General features: G+C 48.8%; 1 pseudogene; it reads left to right on the top strand.

Annotated features, from left to right (window-relative positions):
• The first annotated feature begins 6,443 nt into the window (after positions 1-6,443).
• LOC123106917 (SKP1-like protein 1) lies at positions 6,444-7,671 on the top strand (annotated as a pseudogene).
• The last annotated feature ends 972 nt before the right edge of the window (positions 7,672-8,643 follow it).

Here is an 8,643-nt window from a genome sequence, read left to right as displayed (position 1 = left end):
GCATTAAGGACATAAGCCTTCTATGAAGCAATGAGGACAATCCTCAGTTTACGGACCTAGTCCGCATAATTGCTACTATCAACTTTCAACTAAATTTTTCTCTAGGAACATATCTAAACAGTAGAACTAAAGCGCGAGCTACGACATAATTTGCGAAATCCTTTTGACTATGTTCAGGATAATTAAGTTCATCTTATGAACTCCCACTCAGATAGACATCCCTCTAGTCATCTAAGTGATTACATGATCCGAGTCAACTAGGCCGTGTCCGATCATCACGTGAGACGGACTAGTCAACATCGGTGAACATCTTCATGTTGATCGTATCTTCTATACGACTCATGCTCGACCTTTCGGTCTTCTGTGTTCCGAGGCCATGTCTGTACATGCTAGGCTCGTCAAGTCAACCTAAGTGTTTCGCGTGTGTAAATCTGTCTTACACCCGTTGTATGTGAACGTTAGAATCTATCACACCCGATCATCACGTGGTGCTTCGAAACAACGAACTGTCGCAACGGTGCACAGTTAGGGGGAACACTTTCTTGAAATTTTAATGAGGGATCATCTTATTTACTACCGTCGTTCTAAGCAAATAAGATGCATAAACATGATAAACATCACATGCAATCAAATAGTGACATGATATGGCCATCATCACTTTGCTCCTCTTGATCTCCATCTTCGGGGCTCCATGATCATTATCGTCACCGGCATGACACCATGATCTCCATCATCATGATCTCCATCATCGTGTCTTCATGAAGTTGTCTCGTCAACTATTACTTCTACTACTATGGCTAACGGTTAGCAATAAAGTAAAGTAATTACATGACGTTTATGTTGACACGCAGGTCATAAATAAATTAAGACAACTCCTATGGCTCCTGCCGGTTGTCATACTCATCGACATGCAAGTCGTGATTCCTATTACAAGAACATGATCATCTCATACATCACATATATCATTCATCACATCCTTTGGCCATATCACATCACATAGCATACCCTGCAAAAACAAGTTAGATGTCCTCTAATTGTTGTTTGCATGTTTTACGTGGCTGCTATGGGTTTCTAGCAAGAACGTTTCTTACCTACGCAAAAACCACAACGTGATATGCCAATTGCTATTTACCCTTCATAAGGACCCTTTTCATCGAATCCGATCCGACTAAAGTGGGAGAGACAGACACCCGCCAGCCACCTTATGCAACTAGTGCATTTCAGTCGGTGGAACCGGTCTCACGTAAGCGTACGTGTAAGGTTGGTCCGGGCCGCTTCATCCCACGATGCCGCCGAATCAAGATAAGACTAGTAACGGCAAGCATATTGAACAAAATCAACGCCCACAACTACTTTGTGTTCTACTCGTGCATAGAACTACGCATAGACCTAGCTCATGATGCCACTGTTGGGGAACGTAGAAATAATTCAAAATTTTCCTACGTGTCACCAAGATCAATCTATGGAGTCAACTAGCAATGATGGAGGAGTGGATCTACATACCCTTGTAGATCGCGTGCGGAAGCGTTCAAGAGAACGGGGTTGATGGAGTCGTACTCGTCGTGATCCAAATCACCGATGATCCTAGCGCCGAACGGACGGCACCTCCGCGTTCAACACACGTACGGAGCAGCGACGTCTCCTCCTTCTTGATCTAGCAAGGGGGGAGGAGAGGTTGATGGAGATCCAGCAGCACGACGGCGTGGTGGTGGAAGTAGCGGGATTCCAACAGGGCTTCGCCAAGCGCTGCGGGAGGAGGAAGATGTGTCATGGGAGGGAGAGGGAGGCGCCAGGGCTTAGGTTAGGTTGCCCTCCCTTCCCCCCACTATATATAGGGCCAAGGGAGAGGGGGAGGGCGCAGCCTTGCCCTTCCTCCAAGGAAGGGTGCGGCCAAGGGGGGAGGAGCCCATCCTCCCCAAGGCACCTCGGAGGTGCCTTCCCCCTTTAGGACTCTTTCTTTCCCTTATCTCTTGGCGCATGGGCCTCTTGGGGCTGGTGCCCTTGGCCCATATAGGCCAAGGCGCACACCCCTACAGCCCATGTGGCCCCCCGGGGCAGGTGGACCCCCTTGGTGGACTCCCGGACCCCTTTCGGCACTCCCGGTACAATACCAATAATGCGCGAAACTTTTCCGGCGACCAAAACAAGACTTCCCATATATAAATCTTTACCTCCGGACCATTCCGGAACTCCTCGTGACGTCCGGGATCTCATCCGGGACTCCGAACAACTTTCGGGTTACCGCATACTAATATCTCTATAACCCTAGCGTCACTGAACCTTAAGTGTGTAGACCCTACGGGTTCGGGAGACACGTAGACATGACTGAGACGACTCTCCGGCCAATAACCAACAGCAGGATCTGGATACCCATGTTGGCTCCCACATGCTCCACGATGATCTCATCAGATGAACCACGATGTCGAGGATTCAATCAATCCCGTAAACAATTCCCTTTGTCTAGCGGTACGATACTTGCCCGAGATTCGATCGTCGGTATCCCGATACCTTGTTCAATCTCGTTACCAGCAAGTCTCTTTACTCGTTCTGTAACACATCATCCCGTGATCAACTCCTTGATCACATTGTGCACATTATGATGATGTCCTACCGAGTGGGCCCAGAGATACCTCTCCGTCACACGGAGTGACAAATCCCAGTCTCGATTCGTGCCAACCCAATAGACACTTTCGGAGATACCCGTAGTGCACCTTTATAGTCACCCAGTTACGTTGTGATGTTTGGCACACCCAAAGTATTCCTACAGTATCCGGGAGTTGCACAATCTCATGGTCTAAGGAAATGATACTTGACATTAGAAAAGCTTTAGCGAACGAACTACACGATCCTTGTGCTAGGCTTAGGATTGGGTCTTGTCCATCACATCATTCTCCTAATGATGTGATCCCGTTATCAACGACATCCAATGTCCATGGTCAGGAAACCGTAACCATCTATTGATTAACGAGCTAGTCAACTAGAGGCTTACTAGGGACATGGTGTTGTCTATGTATCCACACATGTATCTGAGTTTCCTATCAATACAATTCTAGCATGGATAATAAATGATTATCATGAACAAGGAAATATAATAATAACCAATTTATTATTGCCTCTAGGGCATATTTCCAACAAAGGTGTGTAACTGTGGAGGGGGGCACCACACATGGCTAAGAGAAGACTTGGTGTGTCTTTGGGGTGCCCCCTCCCACGTATATAAAGGGGGAGGAGAGGAGGCCATCCATAGGGGGCGCACGCCATAGGGGAGTCCAACTAGGATTCCCAATCCTAGTTGGAGTCCCCTTCCTTTCCAAGAGAGGGAGAAAGAGGGAAGGAGGAAGAGGGGAGAAGGAAAGAGGGGACGCCGCCCCCCTCCCTAGTCCAATTTGGACTAGCCAGTGGGGTCACGGCCTCCCTTGTGGCCCTTCTCTCCTTTCCACTTAGGCCCATGAAGGCCCATGAACTTCCTGGGGGGGTCCGGTAACCCCTGGTACTCTGAAACGACCCAAACCATTCCGGTGTCCGAATGTAACCTTCCAATATATGAATCTTTACCTCTCGGCCATTTCAGGACTCCTCATCATGTCTATGATCTCATCCGGGACTCCAAACAAACTTCGGTTCATCAAATCACATAACTCATAATACAAATCATCATCGAACGTTAAGCGTGCGGACCCTACGGGTTCAAGAACTATGTAGACCTAAGCTGTCATTTCTCTTGGATGCCCCAAATCACATAACTCATAATACAAATCATTATCAAACGTTAAGCGTGCCCCAAACTTCTAACTCATAACCAATAGCGGAACCTGGATGCTCATATTGGCTCCTACATATTCTACGAAGATCTTTATCAGTCAAACTGCATAACAACATACGTTGTTCCCTTTGTCATCGGTATGTTACTTGCCTGAGATTCAGTCGTCAGTATCATCATACCTAGTTCAATCTCGTTACCAGCAAGTCTCTTTACTCGTTCCGTAATGCATCATCCTATCACTAACTCTTTAGACACTTTGCTTGCAAGGCTCATAGTGATGTGTATTACCGAGAGGGCCCAGAGATACCTCTCTGATACACAGAGTGACAAATCCTAATCTCGATCTATGCCAACTCAACAAACACCATTGGAGACACCTGTGGAGCATCTTTGTAATCACCTAGTTACATTGTAACGTTTGATAGCACACAAGGTGTTCCTCCGGTATTCGGGAGTTGCATAATCTCTTAGTCTGAGGAACATGTATAAGTCATAAAGAAAGCAATAGCAGAAAAACTAAACGATCATTATTCTAAGCTCACAGATGGGTCTTGTCCATCACATCATTCTCTAACGATGTGATCCCGCTCATCAAATGACAACACATGTCTATGGTCAGGAAACTTAACCATCTTTGATTAATGAGCTAGTCTAGTAAAGGCATACTAGGGACACTCTGTTTGTCTGTGTATTCACACATGTACTAAGTTTCCGGTTAATACAATTCTATCATGAATAATAAATATTTATCATGATATAAGGAAATATAAATAACAACTTTATTATTGCCTCTAGGGCATATTTCCTTCATTATCATGGTCGAAGGAACCATTGAGGATATCAAGAACGTCAAGTTCCTCCTTCTCTGCTTCCAGGAGATGTCGGGCCTCAAGATCAATTTCGCGAAGAGTGAGGTCATGGTGATGGGCTATTCTAGTAGTTAGAGCCAGAGTATCGCCAACCGACTTAACTGTCGGTTTGGCACTTTCCCCACGACCTACCTGGGGATCCCCATTGGTGACTCTCGGCTCTTCGTCGCGGACCTGAGACCCGCAGTGGGAAAATTCCGTCACCGCATTGAGCCCTGGCAGGGTAGATGGTTGTCTAAGGCGGCTCGAACGATCCTCATTAACTCGTCCCTATCCATCCTTCTCATGTTCATCATGAGCTTCTACAGCCTCCCTGAGACGCTCCACCATGAGATCGGCACGGTCCAGGCAAGATTCTTATGGGCAGGCGAGGGGGATGGGCATAAATACCACATGGTGCGGTGGACCAAAATCTGCAAGCCAAAGTAGCAGGGCAGTCTTGGCATCATGTCCTCCAAGTGGATGAACATCGCGCTCCTGACTCGTTGGCTTTGGTGCATCGCCAATGGGGACGGCGGCCTCTGGCTCCACATCATCCGGAATAAATACCTCTATGGCCAGCCCCTTGCTTTCTGCCAGCGGTTCGGAGGCTCTCAGTTTTGGCAGTCCGTCATCCAGCTTATGGCTGTGCTCCGCATAGGGACCTCCATCTCGGTTGGTTCTGGCACGGACACCCTATTCTGGTTCGATAGGTGGGCTGGCGACTCCCCCTTTGCGGCCCGCTTCCCGGACCTATTCTCCATTGCGGTGGACCCTCGGGTCTCAGTTGAGGCGGCCCTTATTCACTAAGGGTGTCTCGCGTTCCGGCGCCCCTTTGGTCCCCCGGAGATAGCTGCATGGCATGAACTCTTAGACATTATCGCGCTCAACGAACCAGACCTGACGTCGCCACTCGACCGCATATCTTGGCACCTAGAGGCTTCTGGCCAATTCTCCATGAAGTCCCTCTACCGCACCATTGTCGCCACACCCGTGCCTGCCCCCCTGGAGGCGGTCTGGCCGGTCAGACTCCCCCTGAAGATTAGGATCTTCCTGTGGCAATAGATTCGAGGGCATGTCCCCTCAGGCGTGGAGGTGCGAAAGCGCAATGGCCCCGGGGACGGATTGTATCCTCTCCGTGGGACCGAAGTAGATTCCAACCACATCTTCTTCTCGTGTGTCTCTGCCCAGTTTCTCTGGAGTTGCCTGTGCGAGGTGATCGGTGGTAGATGGTGCAATACAAACTTCTCGAACCTCTTCGTGGAGCTCCAGGCCTCGCGCCCAGCGAGTCGTCACATTAGGTGGTTGACCATCGGGGTCCTGGCGTGGACGGTCCGCAATAAGCTTGTCATCAGTGTATTCCTCTTCGACGTGCTACTGACAAGGTGTTCAAAATGTGTGGTTTCTTGCAGCTCTGGTGGCCTCTTAGCCGCCCCCAGGATCGGGACGCCATTACCTCCATCATTGTTGATCTCCATGCGGTGGCCCTGTGCTTAACGCCGCCGCTTCCTCCACCACCTTCAGAGCCTGATTAGATTCTTCGTGGCTTGGCCACCCCTTTTTTATTCTCTCTTTTAGGGCTTATTGAGTTGTGCCCTCAGCGTAACCCTCCTTTGTACTATTTGTCGTGAGACCTGGGTATGGTGTGCGTGTTCTGTTGTGATACTTTGTGGCTTTGATGGTTTGCTTTATTTACAAAGCAGGATGAAAGTCTTTTTGGTATGAGCACGTACTTCTACCAAAGAGCGAAAACGGAGACACCAGTGAAGGGAGGAGCGAGCACTCGCCCATGAGATGTCCGGCCTCTTCTCCTTCTTGTGTGATCCGTGGCGATGGCCGCCGGTTGCCGCTTCGACTGGTCACCACGTCGCTGGAAGAGGCGCGCGTAGCAGTTGCCGCTTTGACCGGTCACCGCACCGCTGGAAGAGGCGCGCGGTGATCACCACGCCCTGGACGCGGCCACTGCGCCGCAGGACACGCCTCCGGTGGCGCTCACCACGCTCCTGGTGACGGCCTTGGCGCCGCTGAATTTTTTTGAATTTACTCTATGGTGTAGGGGTATCCGGGAGCTGAAATACCGTTCTCAGTGTTTGAAAGGCATTACACACTCTTGACTGATTCCGTGAGATCGATCATTGTCGCGTCCGAGAAGAGATCCGATCCATCTGGAAACCTGAGTAGTACATCGAGTCGGTCTCTTGTTGCCTTGTCTGGCCCTTTACATACCGGAGCACCCAGGTGGCCTGAACCAAATCGATCCAAGCTTACGATCAAGATCAAGAGTCGACGAGATCCAAGCAAGCAGGAACCATGGCTTCGACGGCGGCGGACGCAGGCAGCAACGGCGAGGTGGTTGCCGTGGGCGACAAGAGCAACAAGATGTTCACGCTGATCAGCTCCGACGGCGAGAGCTTCGAGGTCACGGAGGAGGTGGGCAAGATGTCGCAGACCATCAAACACATGATCGAGGACGGCTGCGCCGACAACGGGATCCCCCTCCCCAACGTCCCCGCCAAGACCCTCAGCAAGGTCATCGAGTACTGCAACAAGCACGTCGTCGCTGCCGCTGCCGCTGCCGACGACGACAACAACAACGCCAGCGCCGGCGCGAAGGAGGACCTGAAGAGCTTCGACGCCAAGTTCATCGCCGTGGACCAGGCGACGCTGTTCGACCTCATCCTCGCCGCCAACTACCTGGACGTCAAGGGGCTCCTGGACCTGAGTTGCCAGACGGCGGCTGACATGGTCAAGGGCCAGCCGGTCGAGGGCATACGCAAGATGTTCAACCTCGAGAACGACTTCACGCCGGAGGAAGAGGCGGAGATCAGAAGGGAGAACCCCTGGGCGTTTGATCTTTGAAGCTGTATAAGATTTCGTAGGTTTTCTTGCTTATGAATTAGTAATGGATGATTAGGCTGGTTTGTTTACTTGGTGGTTTGGAGCGGTGAAAAACTATACTCCTATCTACTAATAGTGTACTCCTTACTATATTTATTAAAGGGACATTTACATCTATGCCCTTAACTCGAACCCACTACTCAGTTTTGCCCCTAATTTTTAGGTATGCTCAGTTTTGCCCCTCCGCCGTTAGTGTCACTTATAGAAATGCCCTTTTGCGACGTTACCGTCTGGTCAAAGAACTTTGACCACCCAGAAAAAAATAGCAAAAAAAATCAAAAAAATCTGAATTTTTGTGGGATCGAAGATAGTCATGTCCGCAAGGCGCGTGCAAATTTGTGTGCCGTTCGGACACCCTGAGAGCTCGTGGCAAAGGAAATCATAAATTTTGTACGCATGTGAACAATAAATTCGAAAAAGTAGAAAAAAATTCAAAAAAATATGAAATTTTGGGGAACTGAAGATACTTAAGTGCACAAGATGTGTGCACATTTTTGTTGTGTTTGGACATCGTAGGAGCTCGCGGAGAAAAAAATAAAGTTTAGCTCCTACGAGCTCGTACGGGCTCATACGATGTCCAAGCACAACAAAAATGTGCACACACCTTGTGCACCTAAGTATCTTCAGTTCCCCAAAATTTCATATTTTTTTGAATTTTTTTTCTATTTTTTCGAATTTATTGTTCACATGCATACAAAATTTATGATTTCCTTTGCCACGAGCTCTCAGGGTGTCCGAACGGCACACAAATTTGCACGCGCCTTGCGGACATGACTATCTTCGATCCCACAAAATTTCAGATTTTTTTGATTTTTTTTGCTATTTTTTTCTGGGTGGTCAAAGTCCTTTGACCGGACGGTAACGGCGTAAAAGGGCATTTCTATAAGTGACACTAACGGTGGAGGGGCAAAACTGAGCATACCTAAAAATTAGGGACAAAATTGAGTAGTGGGTTCGAGTTAGGGGCAGAACTGGAATTGGCCCTTTATTAAAATAGTGTACTACCTCTGTTTTACCCTAAAATCTAAAAAGTGCACGCGCACTATTTAAAAAGAACGGGCGGCCGGCTTCTGGCCGCTCTTCTTTTGGTTGCATTGACTAAAACATGCACTTCTACATGATATCGAAGCCAAG

This window comes from Triticum aestivum, chromosome 5A (assembly GCF_018294505.1).
Source record: "Triticum aestivum cultivar Chinese Spring chromosome 5A, IWGSC CS RefSeq v2.1, whole genome shotgun sequence".
Lineage (NCBI taxonomy): Eukaryota > Viridiplantae > Streptophyta > Magnoliopsida > Poales > Poaceae > Triticum > Triticum aestivum.
The sequence above is the reverse complement of the archived record's forward strand: the minus strand, read 5'-3'. Positions and strand labels throughout refer to the sequence as shown.